The sequence below is a fragment of the Miniopterus natalensis genome, chromosome 9 (assembly GCF_054644295.1).
Source record: "Miniopterus natalensis isolate mMinNat1 chromosome 9, mMinNat1.hap1, whole genome shotgun sequence".
NCBI classification, from domain to species: Eukaryota; Metazoa; Chordata; class Mammalia; order Chiroptera; family Miniopteridae; genus Miniopterus; species Miniopterus natalensis.
This window is the reverse complement of record NC_142089.1, coordinates 50,454,342-50,474,259: the sequence shown is the minus strand read 5'-3', so window position 1 is coordinate 50,474,259 and position 19,918 is coordinate 50,454,342. Positions and strand designations below refer to the sequence as shown.

Genomic DNA, 19,918 nt, shown 5'->3' with positions numbered 1-19,918 from the left:
CATGCTCTTGGTGGGTGCTCTTGCGCTCTTGTGTTTTCGGGACTCTTGGGACTCTTGCTGCACTCTCTTGGCTCCCTTGCATTTGCCCACATGCCCACAGCCGTGTGGACTAACGGACTGCAACAAGCCTAATGCTAAACCAGACCGACTGCCATGGAACAGAAACTTTGGACACTGGCTTCGCTTTTAGCTCTGCTGAATCCCCAGCGGCACACCTTCCAGGACTGGATTAAGGGACATGGGTCTGCGGAAACCCAAGGATGTAATTCCACACAAATAAAAATCACTCATCCCCCTGCAAGAGCCTCAGAAATTTTTTTTCTCTTGATACCGTAAGGACCTGACCCCCAGCACCCAGTGGGAAAGGGGATCCCCCACTTTCACTGATAATAATATCATGTGTTCACTTCTTTTCCCCCACTACCCAAAACATTGCCTGGTACTTGTGAGGTATTCAGTTCGTATTTGTTTTGTTTATATATGTGTATAATTTTATAATCCTTATTTTTCTCATTTTATTGTGAACAAGAAAAAAATGTATGCAGACCCTGCACTGTTTGGTGTATGGAAATCATTGTTTTAAGAAAGAGATTGAAGAGTCCTTGGTGGTTCAGATGAGGGCACAACTGGAGGAGGCAGGCATCTGGTGCATGCATTCTTTGCTGCAGCCGATTTTGAATAGCACGGGTGAGAGTCATGTTTCTCAGGTCAGAACGTAGGCTGAAATCGTGCCCATGACTGATTTAGGGGATGAGACATATTCCTTAAACAGAGCGAAGCTGTACTTACATCCCGTTTGTTCCTCCCCAAATTACTGAATTATGTAGATTAGCATGCGTTCTTAGCCTTCCTGGCTCTTTTCACCTCTTGAACAGTGTGTGCAGGTTTGTTGTTGTTGTTTTAGAACAACAAGAGAATGTTTAGTTACTATTAGAGTGTAAAGATCTATTGGATTAAAAAAAAAAAGCATCAGTAGCCTCCAGGTGACAGCACAATAAACTATTGTCTCTCACAATTATTCCCTGTAAAATAGTGGAAACTGGGAAGTCAGGTTCACAGACGGGCCTTACTACCAAAGAGAATGGGTCTTTGTAGCAAAAGCTATCTTTGTAATGCATTATGTATAGCTCACAAGTATAGAGAGTGGGCTTCAAAAGTGTATATTCCAAATTTTTGTGCCATCTTGTGTTCTGGATAAGTGGTCCAAAAATTTTTCCTGAAAAGTATCACTTCCAGGCATGGGGAGCACATTTAGATACCCCACCCCCACCCCCTCCAAATAGATAATGAGTCCAGTGTATCTAATGCAAGTTTTGCACAGATATTTGTTTCTTTGTTTTTAAACTTGGGTCCAATATCTGCCCTTGCCACACTTCTGAGTAGCCGTAACAGGCAGTACAATATGGTACACAAATAAGAGATCTGGCAACTGGTAAAGGCAATGAGAGTTTAGAGTACATACAGACACGTGTGCATGTGTGTGTGCTTATGTTGTATATATATATGATAGGGTCAACAGATATTGGTTATTATATGAACGATGATGAAATTAATGGAAAATGTGAAAGTATAGATCTTTTAAAGTTTCCGTCTCTCTCTCTCTGCCTTTCCCTTTCTCATTCTTTTATGCAACAGAATGGAATGGGGCTGGGGAATTTAGAAAGCCTCTGCTGATTAATCCATCATATTTTGACAACCGAATTCCCAGAAACAGAATATTAGCCTTGTGCACAAAGTGACGTTTTGACCGGAATCTTTCAAGTGGAAGTATTGAGAGAAGGGCTGTCCCATATTGGGTCCTCAAATCCTGGCAGCTTCTAGTATTGTTATTAATTACCCCTATTAACAAACCAAGGATTTCAATGTCTGACCAGCCAATTCCATCATCTCAATACCATCTCACTTAACTGCGCTGTCAGAGAATGTTTTGTAAGAATTAAAGACCAATACCAGGCAGTCAGGCAGGGAAGACTTTTACACTGAAGAAAAGAATCAAAATATTATTAACTGGTTTCTAAAAAACCCAGAAAAGTGAGATTTGGAGCCATCACCCACCCGATGAACTTGTCTTATTTTATGACTGTATATCACAAAGATTAAAAATAAAGCCAAAGCTTAACTTCATTGCTATTTGAAATTAAAAAAAAAAAAAATCCATTTACTTTTCAAAACTGCCCTGGTACAATAACAGAGGTAGGTATATTTGGTAAAAGTGGATTGTGGACAGAGTAGCTGGTGAAAATGCTCTTAAGTATTCACGTAGGACAAAAATCTTCCTGGCATTAAGAAGTCTCAATTGGTTTTTCAGCTGTGCTGTGGTTTATTGTGTGCTTTAAATCAGCTCTAAGACTACACTACATGCCATTGTGTTTGTTAGAAAATCATTATGGTGCAATTAAAAGCAATGCTGTTTCACAGACGAATGTGGAATTTTCTCTGTCTGATGACTGCACATTTCCTTCATGCCTTTTGTGCTCATCTCCACTTGTGATGGTCAAGAGATACAGCTGTCAGAGCAACACTCAACAGGTGGCAGATGCGAGTGATGCTTCATACTTTATTTGGGATATTCTCAGACACCGGAGCTCAGGGCTTTCGTAAATGCTGATGTCTGACTTTTGTCAGGCCACATGGGTCTGGAATGTTCAGTGACAAAATTCATCTTCCTCCAGAAATGAAGAGAAATGGAAGTGTCTTTAAGAAGTGAGATATGCAAGAGAACACTAAAATGTATTGTCCTTGGGAACTTTTTGACCACCGTGTTATAGATAAGAATAGAGAGCCTGATACATCGGTAGGTAGATGGATCACTTTTTCTTCAGGACAGTGAGTGAAGATCAATCAGTCCTTTCATTTTTGTAGAGCTCTTTCAAGATGGGCTTTATATTTTTATAAAAAAGAGCAATTTAACCTTGGCTGCAATACTGACATGAACTGTTGAATGACATAATCTGTGATGAAATTAGTCAAAGTAGTTTAAGAATTAAGTGGCTTCTTTTAACATCACAGGTAGCATTTTAACCTGACACATTTATGCATCTATCTTATTACTTATACAGTACACGTGTGTGTAGCATTATTATTATTATTTTTTAAATCCTCACCCGAGGAGTGTGTACATTTTTTACATTGATTTTTTTTTTTTTTTTTTTTAGAGAGAGTGGAAGGGAGGGGAGAGGGAAGAGAGAGAGAGAGAGAGAGAGAGAGGGGAGAGAAACATCAATACAGGAGAGGAACATTGATTGGTTGCCTCCCACACTCATCCCTGGATGATTAAACCTGCAACTCACGTATGTGCCCTTGACCAAGAGTCGAACCCAAGACCCTCCCAGGCCACATCGACCAGGCAAACATTATTATGGGAATAAGAAAATAAGAGGAAGTTGATTGACAAAGGTGCAGAACAATCAACGCCTCAACAATGATTGTAATTGCGCTAGATTTTTCAGTGTTTGACATCAGAATGACAGATTCCATATGACTGATTTATCTTTCTTCCTCTGATACATAAACCCTTCCAGGTTCTAGAGACTCAGTTCTGTCCAGTGAACAGTCTGGGCTGTCTGGATGTATGTATTTTAACACAAGGACAAGACACTATTGAGTAGCAAGTATATGCCTTGCTTCTGGGTTCTAGACTGACTCCCGCATGCCTGCCAGCCAGCTCAGTCTGCCCGTCAGTGCCACTAAATAGTGCTCAGCTATCTTTAGTTTGACCTGAATGTTAATACAGGCCTGTAAAGCCTTAAAGGCCGCTAATGTGGGGATAGCTATGTCACAGAGGGTTACGTTTGATTATGTCAACATTGTTGTCTTTACTTTTTCATGTTGGCAAAATCATTCCCAGCAACTCACAAAGATTCACAGTTCTTCTAAGACACGACACTCTGACATTTTGACATTTTTTGCTTGTCCATTCATATCCCAGAAGAGGCAGCCTCATGTGATATATGTTTTTGGATAATATATTTGTAAGTAGGTCTCACTGGTTGGTTTTTGAAAGTTTTTCAGTGGATAAAACATAAGCAATAAAAAGTTGTAAAAAGACATCTTTCTGGTAAATGCCTAGCAGAGCAGAGGCCATAGGGAAACATAGTAAACTACGTAATAGTTTTGAGGCAGATTATGCAGAACAAGAGAGTATTTTGGGACAAAAGCATTTCACTTATTCTAAGAGCTGAATACGTGTCAGGTATTATGACAAGTGCCTACATGTTTTATTTCATCCTCACACATATGTGAGTGGCACTAATTCCCATTAGACTAATGAGAAAATAGTAGCATGAAGCTGATACATAATTTGCTTAAGGTTACACAATAAGATGGTCTTTCAGATCCTTATAATTTCTTACAAGAGTAAATAATTGTTTCTTCCCTAAACAATAGTATGACTTTGTGTATACAAGATGTCCCATAATATTCCCACTGGATGTAGGTGCTAATTAATAAAGCAATGAAAAAATAGATTTTTAAAATAATGAAAGGCATCTATATAGCTTTTAAAATAGTTCCTGTAAAAAAAAAAAAAAGTTGGATGCTAATAAAAGTATGTGTTCTTTTAAAGAATTCAGGTATTTTTGTACTAAGAAGAATGTTAGCAAACAATCTTTTCCTTGATATCTCATTGTTTTATGATTGAAAGAAACATCATTATGAGCCTGTAAATAAAACTAAGATAATATTGGAGACCCTCTTTCTATTGTCTGTAGAAGGTAATATGTTCACAGTTGAGATAAGTGTGGGGTTGACATGACAGGATACATTTTCAAAATGAGCAGACCATAAAAGTAAACCATATTCTATGCAATTAAACTTTATGTTTTCTGCCCCAAATTTGAAAATAGCAACCTCTTAAGTCTGTCTTACTCCAAAGAGCGATGACTAATTGGAAATCTAAAAGTGAATCCTAGATTTTCATTTCACCTCAGAACGACATATTCAGGGGAGGTAAAAGGAACACGTAGTTGAGGTGCTCTGTGGATACCTCTTGTATCTTGCCACAACACTGACATGTAGTTTGACACCACAACGGCCGCTCAAACACTTACATGGACAAAGCAAACCCGCAGTGGAGCAAAGCACCATGAAAGCACATGCAGCGTGAGGAGAAAGACCACTGTCTCACGTAACTGCTTGCAGTTGTGAGTATACTATCAATCTAAGACAAGCAGGGCGTAGGATATTAAGGCTATAATTGCCACTTGAGATTACTCTGTGGCCCAATTCAAGTAGATGAGAAGAGTCTAGTTTTGTAACAGTTTTGGAGCCTTGCTTCGTGGTATCCATTATTGCACAATTTTAGTTTTGAATCAGTATGAGCTTTACCTCCACTTACGAGGTTCACATCCCCATAAGTAAAAGAGGGATCAATAGTAAAAGGAAACCAGCAAATTGTAGGTTTTGCAATAAATCTAAGGCATTAGATGGACATAATTTAAACAGTTGTTTTTCTTTTCCTGAGGAATAAACACACACTCGGAGAAAAAAAAATGAGGCTCTAAAGGGATTACGTATTCCTAAATATTTTACAGCTGTGATAAATGCAATGCTGTGCTTTCCTTCCACTGCTGAGTATTTGCTGATGATCATTTACTCACCAAATGAAAACCCAAAAGATGCTCTTTGAGGTTTTCTGTGTGGTTTCAGCATCGGCCCTTCTGTCCGTGTTTCACTCCACGATTGTAAAGAGCAACTCTTTGCATGTGAGAAGGCAGATGCTGGTGATTTAAGCAGGGAAACAGACCACAGTGCTTTAACTCAGCTGATATTTAATGATTTACCATTTAATGTAGTTCATCTTTCATAACCCTGAGTTCATAGAGAAGCAGCTGCTATTAGGGATGTAATAATATTGAACTTCCCACCAATGACCTAGGAGAGCTTCTTTGGTAGTTTTAGCTGCTGGACCCATCTGGCCTTTGCCCTAAGAACGACAACTGAAGGAGAGAAACAGTTTACTTCCCGTCAGTGAAGTCCTGGACAGAATGTATAATTACGCCAGATAAAGATTTTCAAATAAAAACTCCTTGTGTTAACATCATTCTGCAGTGTTGGAGGGCAAAATCATGCACTTTATCTCATTATCAAAAGAATGCCGAGAAAACTCAGGAAACATATGGAAAATCATGCTGAGCTGAAATCAATGAAAAGGGTGGAGGTGTCCCTGGCTTCAATCTGGAAGATAAATGCATTTCTTTATAATTTCTATTTGCTTTTATCAATGTGGGAGTTTTTTGGTAAGGTACTTACAAAGGCTTTTCCCCTCTAATTTTAGAAGATAATTAGATAGATGTAGATATAGAGATTTAGAAAGATGGATAGATTGTTAGAAAAATAGACAGACAAGATACTTAAAACAACAAAAGCCTTTCAAAAAACTAAAACAGAAGAGAGACATTTAATGAGATTGAAGTCTTTTGAGGAAGGATGATATGTAATATGCTGATGAGAATTATGGTATTAATGTTATCAAATAAAACGCTTTAAATACTTTTTAGAATCTAAAGCATTACATAATTTAATAACCTGTTTTTGCTTTGGCATTATTGGTAAGCAATTGAAAAGCAGATTGTAGGCTAGGTTGCCTCTTTTTTTTCTGTCTTTCCTGGTCAGGGCAAAATTCTAACATCTGTAAATTAGGATTTACAAGGAAAGAAGGGGATTATAAACTTTCATTACAATTACAGGCCTATCAGACAACAACTGTTGCCTCGTCATGACTATCTAATCCCTTGATTGCCTATGGTAGACCAAGAATGTTTTCCTTGTCCAACAATATATTCCTAGAAGACAGTAAAGGCAGTTATACCTTCACAGTGAGATGTTTTCACTGTGAGAAACATACTTTAGTGGCGTCTCCTCTGATGGGATTAGATAGACTAAAACTACCGTATGGCTCCTCTCTATCCCAGAGCAGCAATTTTTATTCATATATCCAGGCTCAGCCCTTTTTTCAAGGTATTTTCCTATTTAAAGAATTTTTCTTTCAAAGCTTTGCCCATGGTTCAAAAGCATTTGTATTTACCTCTGTGCAGCATTTGAAAATACTATCCTAGAGATATTTATGCATTCGCCAAAGTTTGATGATGCTTAGTATCTTGGATTTGTCATTCGGCAAGTAAATAGGTGATTTGCATAACATTTATAATTTTGCAATTATGACATTTAAAAAGATAAAGAAGACTTTCTGTACGAGGTTGCAGAAAAACAGTCAAACGTGTAAATGAGCTCTACCTTACACTTTACCATTGTAAAGCTGTTGATAGAAAGTTCCTTTGCCTACTTTTGCGGCTGAGTTCCACTGCCTGGTCTACTGCTTGTCCAGTGCACAGGCACCCTGGATTCTCAGCCTCCTCATTATTTGTGGAGGAATTCTTTCAATTGTTTATTTATTTGTAACACCTAACGGAACTCCATGTGGGGAAATGGATACATTAATGTAGGGAATTGGATCAAAATTATCATGATTTTACTTAAAAGGGAATGATCAAGGTTTTATTCTATTTTAACTTGGAACTGTTTAGATAAGTTGCCACAAATTGAAAAGCAGGTATAAATGTACCAACCTCAAACAAGTTAGCAAGTTTGATTTGGAATCCTATCCAAATTCATTCCTTCAGCCTCAATGCAGACAGGTATTTTACAAGATTTTTATTTCCCTATTTGCTCAATTCCAGGATTTATAGGAGTTCTAATTTGAACCATGGCAGAAATGCCACCACAGAAACAGTGGGAGTTTTCTCCACAAAATTTTATTATAATTGTTTCCAGGCCCCAGGGTATATTATCATGTGGAAGTATATATTTTAAACAGGCTTTCAAATTGATTTAGCCTGTTAAACTTTCAAAATAAAAATCTACCCTTTTTTTTTGGTTTTAGAGGGGAAGATATTCTGGTTAATTATATTTTGATTAGCCCTCGTATATCTATCAGATAGATATTGTAGGACATTATGTTTTCACAAATAGCTAGAATAGATTTCAGTCTTTAGTGAGTGGGACTATTCGGATAAATGCAGTTAGAGCACTCAATGAAACTGAACATTTCACAGTTGTCTATTAGTATGAACATTTCTAAATAAGCCTCTTAAAATGTCTTTTAAAAAATTAAAAGTAAATGTGATATTTTAATGCAAAGAACGTGTCTAAATGTGACACATTTGACTGGAGGTGGATTTTAGGGTTAATATCAATCAAAAGCTCCTAATGCACCTTGGGGACTATTGATTTATATTAAAAAAAATCATATCACACAACAACAATATTCAAATTCGAAAAGTTTAGAAATATATCAAATCTTCTTAAAGAAATGATCTGTCAACCTTAGAAAGAAGAAAACCATGTCTTGAACTTGAATTATGAAATAATAAGCCAACATTTCTCTGGGAGAATGGCAGGCCCTAATATAACAAGTAGAAGCTTGTCACAGATTATCTATCTACCCTGACCTTAAATAATGTCACTGTGTTCACAACCCATAACGTGATACCACATTACTGAAGGACTTGTAGAGAGAAATATCTCATTCAGAGGTTAAAGTAAGGTGTTATTGACATAGGGAGGAAAATAGATCCCACTTTGCTTATTTACTGTCTTCTAAAGTCATAGAAAAAACTTGCATTGAGACCTAATGAAATATTTTAAGAGAAAATTAGAAAAGAAAGCATTAAAGAAGCACCTAGTAGAAATCTCTAAAAAGTATTTTGTAAAATGTTAGTCAGTTGTTCAAAATGGATGATTTTCATCATAATGAATTACCAGTTTAGAATCAAATATGGCGATTAAAGTTTTTTTTTTATCATCAACATGTGAGTTCTTAAACCATCATGTTGAATATTTCTCATTTTATTCCTACCACTTTTAGAGGGACAAAAACAAAAACAAAAATCCTAAGTATTCCTCCTAGGTCACAACAGATTCGGTGTAATTATAAAATGCAATTCAGAAAAATTTAAATTGTATTTTACAGGAAAAAGTAATGAGGAGGTAAAAGAAGATGTTTGTTGTACCTAGAATAAAGAATGGCCTGATAAGAAAAATCTCTTTAATTCTCAACTTAGTGATTCTTAATTCATGTTGTAAGGATCAGTTGCCTGAGAATCACCTGGGAATCTTGTTAGAAATGCTGCAGATTCCTAGGCTCTGTGCCAGATCTACTGAGCCTGATTCCACGAGAATGAAATTCAGACTCTGCTTTCCTACAATACATGGTCACAGATGCTTCTTAAGTATGAACAACTTTCAGAATCACTCTCTTAAAAGCAAATCTTTAGCCTGTATGATTATTTGGGATCACTGCTCAAATAAAAAACAAAACAAAAAACAGTGAGATTAACTCTGAACCTGAAGGAATAAAGAGAAGTTGAATATTTCTATTGCATCCTTGCATTTGGTTGATTATCTTGTACATGGAAGGCAATCAACCAATATATGTTAAATAAATGGATAAATGGCATTTTAGTCATTACACAAAGACAAATATTTGGTTATAAAATAGACATGTTAGAATAGACAGTCACAATTAGGAATTTTCAAAGGAAATTATTTGATCTGCTACATGTATATGACAATATTTGGGACAAAAAATAAATAAATAAGTTAAGCTACAGAGGAGGTAACAAGGGGGGACAAGGGGCTAAGTTAAGCATAATCCTAAACTTACTAGCAAGTCCCTGCTAAAATAAGAGATAGAGATGTTGAATTTGCTAGCCATTCTTTTTTTTTTTTTTTTTTTTTAGCATTTAATAGTTTTAAACAGTAAGTTTATTTTGGGTAAGCACAGGATAGTTCCTGTATTTAGGGATAAATTTATTACACTTAAAAAAATCAAGAACATGAATATTCTTACCCTTATATATATTTGCTGAAAGTAAGATTACTTCTATTTTAGCAATGAGGAAAACAGGAAACATGTTTTTATATATTCATTCCTTCATTCAGCAAATATGTATTGACTGCCTACTTTGTTCATAGTTAAATAAGATGTGGTCCCTGGCCATGAAAAGCTCATAGCTCAAAATATTGAGGAAAAAAGGCTAATTTACATAACAAAGCGATAAGGTCAAGTATAGGTCTATAAATACGTTGCGTTGTATTTTATGGATGATCAGTAGTGTATCAGGGACTACACTTTTCTTTCTTAAACCTCTGTCGTGAGACTGCTTGGAGGCCACATAATTTAACAGGTAAATATAGACTTGAAGGTGAAGGTCAAGGACTAGCTGCAGGAGTGCTGCCTCCATTGGTCTTTCAGTGTTAGCCCAGAAAAAAATTTCTCCTTTTTATCACAGATGGTTACCCAATGAAGTCAGATGCTCTGATTTGGGTCATACTCATTGGGAGTATTTGTGAGCAAAAGGCATTTGCATTTATGTCTAATTCTCTTTGTTGAAGCGAGCTGTCATAAGCTTAATAAACACGTACTCAAGTTTTTACAGACCGTCATTAAGGGCATAGTATTTCCCTTTCCTCCCGTCATATCTTTGTTAGGGACACCTCCTTCCCCACTATTGTTAAACTAGTTGTGTCTACATCCTGCTTCTTTTGTAATAATCTGTTTAATCTCTTTAATAGTTTTGTGTACTTAATTAATGGACCTGCCCCTGACTAGTCCATTATTAGGCCACTATTGAGTAATTTTAACCAAGAGATTATATAAATATAGACACTGGTATCTCTTAATCAAGAATGTGACAGGTAGATGAAGGTATCTGGCAATAATTGAAATCAGTAACTCATTAAAAATTCTTCCCTGTACTGCTAATTTGTTTGTAATAGCCTTCTAATTGCAGCATTATAAACAAAAACAAATGTGGATTGGACTACATGTAAAAAGTATCAATCTTGTCTTTTCCAGCTAAAACAATTTTAATTTCTACTTCTGGTACAGTTGAAATAAGGCTAGAAAGCTGCATCTCGTGCCCTTGACTGATAAGCGTCTAACGTTCAGGAGCCTTTTCTGAAAGGTGGTCTTCCTTTACAAAATGTTTGTTTTCAGTTGGTAGCATTGTTTAGTCTAGGAGAAATCAGAGAGACGCAGGTGCCTTATGAATAATAACCAGATGGGAAGTGGCAGATGATCGAACTTCCTCCTAGACCCAATGAGTCAAACAGGAATGACAGAAGATTTTCCTTTGAAACCGCGGGGAGAGTGACGCTGAATTTAAAAATGTCTTGTACAGTCAGACAAATGACAATGCCTTACAGAACCCTTTCTTAAAGACACAAAACGTGTTTTCTAGAGCTTTTCCCATCACCAAAATACAACCAGGCTGCGATTAAGCTTCAGCAGCTGTTTAACAGTGCCAGAAACACTTACAAACTTCCCAGACGTTTCCTTCACACAAAATATCCTCCAAAGAGCACACGCCTCATTCATCCAGCACCAACTCAGAGAGAAGAGTGCCACCTATTGAATCGTGGCCTCAGTATTCACACCACCTGATGGGTCTTCCCAGGCTTCCCCTCCAGCCACCCCCGACCAGCACATCCTGTTTCCCGCAGAGAGCTGGGGTAATAATGTTCCCAGGTGGTCTGATGCTCACACGTAAGTGTGCTCATATCACACTATAATTTGAGGAAAACACATGAATTCTAATCAGTTCTTCAGACAACCAGGCCTCTCTTCTCACTTACTAGAATGGAAAAAAAAAAATTCACTTTTATTACCTTAAAGATGCCAAACAGTGCCATTTTATTACTGTGGGAAGCTGGAAGTCATTTCCGAACTCTTTTGGCAAGGGTGCTATGTAGAGCATCCAACTCAGTCCTTTAAGTGTCTTCTGAGAACCACCACACAGACCGTGATTTACTGTCTCGAAGAGTTGAAGGGACCCTTTCTACCCTGAAACTGAAGAAAGAAAGGTGAAGCATGTTTAAGAAGCATCTCACGAGACTTGCAAGAGTAAGTGTCAGCACAGAGCGAGCCAAATATAAAGAATTTTTTGAGAACCCACAAGCACTTTCCAACTTGTAATTTTTAATTTGTTTTAAAAGAGTATGTTGGTAGCCTTTAAAAGTTGTGATGACTTTTGTATATTAATCGATTGGTAGATCTTCAGGCCACTTTCACAAACTTTTTGTATTTAGTGGCTATGTGGTTCGGTTTCCCCCGCCCCTTGCTGTTTGCATCCAAAATAGGTTTGGTACATTTCTGCAGCAAATGCATTGTCACAGTTAAAAATGTGTATATATTAATACATATTTACACATACACATATATATACACACAGATATACATGCACACTCCTGCACCCACATACTCACATACTGTGGCAATACTAAACTTTATAAACACATATTTGAATGATTAAGAAAAATTAAAACAAGAATCAAATGGAGATTTTGCATATTTTCTCATTTATATAACCAGATGACGATAAGGCTCCAGTTTTACCCTTCCTGCCACTGAGTAGCAACCAACAACAATTTGAATTTATGTGTTCTTTAGCTGACTCAAATTTCTAGCAGTTTAACATTATGTAAGCAGGGACTACTATTGCCATCAATTAAAATAAACTCACACACACATATTTTGCCCCTGATGTTATTTTGTTTGGAGATTTTGACTGGCAAGTTTGTGAGGCCGTAAACACTAGGTCATTGGAGACAAAAATACAGTGAGAGAAACAAGATATTTAACCATTAGTCAGAAAATACATAACACTGTCGTTCCTTGAAAATGGTAGGCTCTTTATCAATATCTGAAGAAATAACGAAGGAATAAATTACCACTGTGGAAAATAATTTATCTATCACATCAAAAAGGAGAAGCAGTCGGATAGTGTAAAAGGAAATCCAGTAAACTCTTTTTCTTGACAAAAATCTGAACTAAGGGCTTTAAGTAAAAGAACAATCTTTACTCCCCTTTAATTTTTAAGCTTTGACTAGTAATTGTCCAATGCGATTTCAAAGCAGTGGATAACTTTCCTCTGGCTATAAAGAATCCCAAATCTTCCATGGAGAAATGTCTCTCCAGTAATTACATTCTTAACAGATTATTATATTCATAAATTGTATCATAAAACACCTATCATTGTAGGATGCAGTTTCCACGTCTTTTTTTAGGTAAAACTAATGTGTTTGTTGTTTTTTAACAATGTTGTGGAAATGAGGAAAACATTATTTTTTCTTGATCTGTCTGGTAGGTGAATATCATTTGACACTCACTCAGAGTGGTATAATATTAAAATACTGGAAATACTATGATGTCTGTTCCTTGTTAGGATCAGGATGATATGTATCTGTTCTGAAAAGGAAGATTCACACTTGGCAATAGGTTTAGGATTTCATGCTGCTTCACTGCTAAATCTACTAAGGGTAACAGAGGCCAAATCTTCAAGTGGCACCTGCCAGACAAACGGTGGAGGGAAGCAAGGCCTTCAGCCAGCCAGAGAATGCGCTGCAGCTCCTCTGTCCAGAAGGTATCTGGGATGTCTGACTTAGAAGGAGTGAAAGCACTTGCAAAGCTTTGATATATACATGTCAAAAAAAAAGTAGAGAAAATTTCCAAGAGCAAATATGTCACTAACTTGCTGAGTCTTCATTAATGGCTATTAAAGGGAAAAAATGGAAGAAAGAATGGTATTTAAAGATAAGGCAGGAAAATGTCAGTTTAAAAAAATGTTCCCTTTTTTAAGGGATATGTCCAAGAAGCTTTGTTAATTTAAGGCTGGCACATACATTGGACTGACTTATACATTTCCTATATGTATATGTCACTTATTCTTGTATATTTCTATTCATCCATCTACCTATCCATCATCCATCCTTTATCCAATCATCCACCCCAACAAAATATTTATACATATCTTATTTATAGTATTTATACATTTTATTTTTTCATCCATTCATAAACTCAACCTGTTTTGTGTGCCTGCTACATGACAAACACTATTACTAGTAATATACAGACACAGGAGATGGTGCCCCTTTCCTGAAGGAGCTTAGAGTCCAGTTGGAGAGCAAGTTAAGAATTTCAATATTACATAGTGTGTTAGATGCTATGATAGCATGGCCTTAGAAGGATAGAAGGGTTTGTAGGTCAGCCTGGTGGATCTAGGAATGCTCACATTAAAGCTGCATTTTTTAAAGGTAAGTATGAAGAATTAGGCAGATAGTAAAGAAGAAAGGTAATTCTAGACAAAAGGCATGGCATATGCAAAACCTGTCCTTCCATGTTCCTAGCAGCATTATTTACAGTAGCCAAGATCTGGAAACAGTCCAAGTGCCTATCAGGAGATGAGTGTATGAAAAAGCTGTGGGACATTTACACAATGGAATACTATGCAGCCATGGAAAGGGAAATCTTCACTTTTGTGACAGCATGGATGGACCTGGAGATTATTATGCTAAGTGAAATAAGCAAATCAGAGAAAGACAAATACCATATGATCTCACTGATATGTGGAATCTAATGAACAAAATAAACTGATGAGCAAAGTAGAACCAGAGGCATGGATACATGGATCAGACTGATCACTGTCAGAGGGGAAGGGTGAGAGGTGACTGGATGAAAGAAGGTGAAGGGATTAGCCAAAGAACATACATGCGTAACCCATAGACACAGACAACTATTTGGTGATGGCCAGAGAGAAGGGGGGATTGGGGTTGGGTGGAGGTGGGCAAAGGAGGGGAAAATGGGGACATGTAATAGTGTCAACAACAACAAAACAACAAAAAACCATGTCCTTAATAATTGGTATTCATTTATATTCACAACATAATCATTTAACAAAATTGATTCTTTCACAGACAACGGGATATAATGATTCAATTAACTGACCTGAAGAGGCAGTAGAGTTTAATGGTTAGAAGTACTAGCTCTAGAACCATACACTTATGTACATCTGGCATGAAATAAGCTCTCAATATACGTTAGTTAGAATATTTTTTCTTCGTTAAAATTAACTTATTGGTAATAATGATGCTAACGATAGGTTGAAGGCATGTCTGAGAACTATCACAGCTGCCATTTACTGCATTCAAAAGCTATAGAGATTTCTCCTTTTATACAACTTAAAACTGCTTTCAGCAAGATAAAGCACTAAAGCTTCATTTACATGCCCTGAGTTCAAATTGTGTCCAACTCTGAGGCCTTGGCAAAGTGGCTTAATGTTTGTGCCTCAGTTTCTTATCACGCATGGGGATGCTAATGACCCTAATGTCTCCGTCATGGAGCTTCTGGGAGGATTATAAATGGGACGACATGTAAATGCAACCAGCATCCTGAAAGTTTTGTTTCATCATAACACACACACACACACACACACATACTTTAGAATACTTAGAAAACACATAATAGCTAATCTAAGAAATGTGAAAAATATCTTTCCTAAAATAGTTTCTATAGTATGAGAGATCACATATAAATATTCTCGTCTGCATTCACTAGCTCTGGAAACACTCGAATGTTATTGCTGACTTTGATAGGCTGCCTTTGCATCTTTGCCAGAATTTGCTCTGGGTTGCAGCTATTCATAGAATGCCCTTGAATAATGCGATAGGTTGAATTTGAAATGCTCCTCCAATCATTTTGGAGGCAGTAATAATGACAACTAAAATGCTCATCTAAAAGATGAACTAAGCACAGCATTTTCTAATAAAATCCATCTCTCTTTTCTTTTGTCCTTAGAATAACTCAAAAGAAGATAATATGCTGCTATTTGAGTAAATAAACATTAAACATGCTAACATAAGATGAACTTCCTGTAGAGAGATCATATATGATTTAAAAGACAACTAATCTCAACTGAAATACAAATATAAAATGGCTCTGAAAAAACCTAAATTATAGAAAAACAGATATTTCACTGGCTCTTTCCTGGAATTATTTTTAATTGCAAATATTTTTTTAAAGGCTGAGAAGCCAGCCTATTCAAGCAGTATACACAGACTAGCTTGGAATAAATTCAGCATATATCATCACGCTGCTAATACTATTAAAATCTTTGGTCTCTCAAACATCTTTTCTGCCTTTTCCCCACATACCAATTACTTAATACTGTTACATCTGAGGTCAGGGCTCCTTACTCTGCCTGAAGGAGTATGGAAGTTTCAGGCTGGCATAGCTCCTAGTTTATTAAAAAAATTTTTTCTCGCCTGCAACCTGATTTCTTCTGGGTCTGACCTAATTCCTTTGATGCCTGGGGCTTGGAGGCCTGTGCTAATCTGCATCCTGGATGTGTGGAGGAAAAATGAGACAATTGAAAGAACTGCACGTGGGCAAGAGTGCTCTTCAAAATCAAAATAAGCATTTAGAAAGCAGGACATTTTTGCTCTACCCCATCCTTTAAAGAGGAACCTAAATTCAATGCATGGCCTCAAATACAAATGACCCTCTCTCTTTAATTCTTTGCCTTTTTTTTAAGCTGGCTAGTAAAACATTTTATGGGGAAGACAAAAAAGGCAATGGCAGAATGCTAAGCAATTGTTAGCAACATACAATGAATTCCAATGTAATAAAACACACTTGTTCATGAAAAATAAGTCATGTTCTGAAGTCATAATGGGAGAAAATGTTTGTGCCGCCTTTGAGATCGTACAAATAGTCTAAGCTTTGTTACTAAGCTTTGGAACGTGCTGACTTCAGAGCTTTTCAGACCTGTTCACTAACTTACTGTTCCTCTGGGTCTGTTCCCAGTTTTTTTCACTCGGGGAAGCAGGTTCTTCTTACTGCTCAAATACGCATTCAACATCTTGTAGTCATTAATATACCAAAGGCAGGGGGTAAAAGGGGCATATTTTCAAAGTGTCTCCGCTCACTGGATTTTGGAGTACAATGAATCCCGGAGAAGTGGGAAGGTGAAATTTATCCCTTCTCCGTAACAAATCACAGGTTTCTTTCTTTGAGATGTTGAGAAGTTGTGATTTTGTTTGCATGGATTTACCCAAAAGGGGGGTGGGGGTGGGCGTCCATTTGTGATTTGATTAATGACAACTCACAAAGCCGTCGGTACACCTGCTCCCATCAGAAGAGATGTACTTTATGTAAAGCAAGAAAATGATCAGTAAACAATAATTGTTTTCAACACAGTAGCGTGCCTTGGTTCAGGGTGATTTTCACTTCACAGATGTTTAAAGTCACTTGGCGCTCAGCCTGCAAACTTGTTATTCATTTGGCAACTAAATTCCTGTTCCATAGCCATGTGACTAACGTGCCATAAATAGAAATGATCTGAATTTCAGAGCTAGACCTTGGGCCTAGCCTCGCTGCCTAACCTACCCAGCTTTTGTGTTTCATGATACATTAGCAGACTGAAAATGCCTTTTTTGTCAGTTGTTCACAACACTCATTCATTAGATATTTAGAGCTGCTAATCACTATAAATGTATGTGCTTTCTGTGTTCCTCTCTGGGGTGGTGGGTGTAATCTCCTTCTATTTGCACTTGTATTTTAGTAGCGGATACACCAGTGAGCAGGAGAGCAACCCTACCTGGGTGCTTAGGAGAAAAAGAACAAAAGTTTGGAACTCAGATAACTCACAACTTGGAAAACTAACGTGGCCTTAGTCAATAATGACTAAGACATTAGAGGATATTAGTTTAAGTAATTAGGTATGAGCGCTTTGTGTGTGTGTGTGTGTGTGTGCATGTGCACACTATTGCTATCTTTTAACACTTCCCCTTGGGATCAGTATTTTTGCACTGGTAAAGAATTTTTGCAGCTCAATCTGAACATTGTTCCTAACAGAGCTGGAAATGCCATTCCAAAACACCAAAAGCATCCACATCATTTCCTATCTGATTCAAAAGAATAGAAAGTCATATAGCGGTACAAGACGGTGCCACTTTATTTCATTAGCCCCTTCCAGGAAACTAATGAACATCTAAGAGCAGAAAATCCAGCTATAATTTAAGACCCCAAATCGTGCATTAGAGATTTCCTTTAGCAAAACTATCTAAAACAACCTCATAGTTTGTAGTTTATATTGTTCAATTTTGAAATACATTCTAGTTTGAGCATTGGGCAGGTAAGAGATTAATTTGCCTTTGTAAAATTGCACACCCTTGGGGGCAGTTGTATTTCATGCATAGGTGAACAGGAATTTTTTAGCAGCAAGGGTATGGAGCTCACATTTTTAATGCCTTCTACTTTTTTTTTTTTTTTTAAAGCACAAATTTAAGCTCATGAGGAACAGATTCCCAATTTTAAACTCATCTTTTGGTTTAGTGTTATAATTTATGTGGGTCTTAAAACAACATTAGCTGTGAACTTTACATATATACACACACATATATATTACTTCCTCAGACACACAAAAATTTTATTATCAAGTATAGTAGAGGAATAATTTAGTTCTACTTTAATTAATACATATGACCTATTTTGTAAAGGATGCTGCCTATAACTCTGAAGGAAGAAGAAAAAATGAGCATTGTCATGCAGTACATGTTGGAGAGATCGCCTATTTTCTTGCTCTATTTTTGCAAAAATGAAAAATCATGATGAATACAGATTAGACTGGCTAAGTATAAAGTTTACTCTGTCAAAATTCCCTGGCATACAATTTTATTTTTACAAAATTCTGATGAGCAATGTGTGGCGCTGAATTCCTCCAGCACGCTATACTGAACGCTTGTAATAATGATCGGAGCAATTACAAACACAATAGATGCACGTCGGCTCCAAATGAGATCTAAACTCCTGATAAAAGGAAGGTGGGGCGTCTTCCTTTTCTGTTGAGTGTGTCTGGTGGAACAGCCTCGTTGTCTATAACTAATAGATAAAAATGTAAAGAGGTGATTTTGTAATACAATATATAGTGAAACAAACAAAATTGCCTAGGTTTTTACTTGCTCTGCTAACCCTTTTCTCAGATGATCTTGGCAGCTTTGCCTCCCTCTAATTTTGCTAACATCTCATGGATCTAAAACTGTGCACCCCCAACCCTCTGGCTCCTTCCCCTCCCTTATTTTCTCCTTCCTGCTGTTTCATTACGTTTTCTTATGTGCATACCATCAAGTCCTCTTGGACACATAATAAGATTTGTGCCAGACTATGTTTCTTGGCTTTAATGGTTAGTTAGCTTTCCAGAGTACACATGCTGCTTTATACATGCTTTTATTACTGACATCATGAGAATGCATCTTTCCTATGTTTACAGTTGGGTGTTCACCCTTAAATAAAAGCAATGAGATCAGGTTGTTTAAGAGAATCTTTGAAAGGCAGAATAAAAACAGCTGTTATCTGCTTGAGCCATTTCATTTCTTTCATGATCTGAATGATAATGATGTGTAAGCAGCGGGCCGTCTGCAGCTCTCCTTCTCCACCATACATCAGAGCCTCCTTTAGGCTGGAACTGGGTCTCTGTCCCAGGGTTCCAACAGGATCGTTTCAACCTCACTTCTAACAGGTGTTGGTGTTTGCAGGCGGGGGTGAGGGTTGGAAAAAACACCTTTGCTTGCTCCCCACCAACCTCCTGGATTCAGGAGGCTGGTTTTCATTGGCAACCTGGGCTTGAAAGTCAAACCAGGTCCTTGCTGAAATCTCTCTCACCGGGAACAGATTACAAATACTTCCACATGTCAAGCAAATGAACAATAGGGTGGTCCTTATTAATCAAAGGTCTCCGAAACCAAGTACAGATGGTAGCAATGAACTCCTCTTCCACGAAGAGTTCTTGAAACCGGGAGAAAAATATCTCACAGAAGTGCACGTTTCTTCAAGTGGCGGCCAGACAGGGATTGAGGAGCTTAAGCCAAAGGTAACCAACACAAAACACAACAAAACAATAAAATAAATAAACTTAAAAACAACAACCACCCCAGTGTTCTCAATGATCCGAACCGGAAGGTTGGTTGAGCTGATTTCCATTCAGCACTCCCTCATCACAAGCTGTTTCTGACGCTTCCGTGGCGTTTGCCTAGAGACTGACAAGCTTAAATTGGTTTTAACCCCCAGAGCCCCTTTTCATATCGC

The 19,918-nt window shown here is 37.2% G+C and overlaps 1 protein-coding gene across 1 annotated transcript in view; it reads right to left on the bottom strand.

The window, feature by feature from the left end:
* ADGRL2 (adhesion G protein-coupled receptor L2) overlaps nt 1–11,773 on the bottom strand; it is a 489,292-nt gene extending 477,519 nt beyond the window's left edge. Inside the window, exon 1 of the mRNA XM_016220628.2 lies at nt 11,668–11,773. The gene's annotated coding sequence lies outside the window, so the exon portion shown is untranslated. The remainder of the gene's footprint in view (nt 1–11,667) is intronic.
* Nucleotides 11,774–19,918: the final 8,145 nt, after the last annotated feature.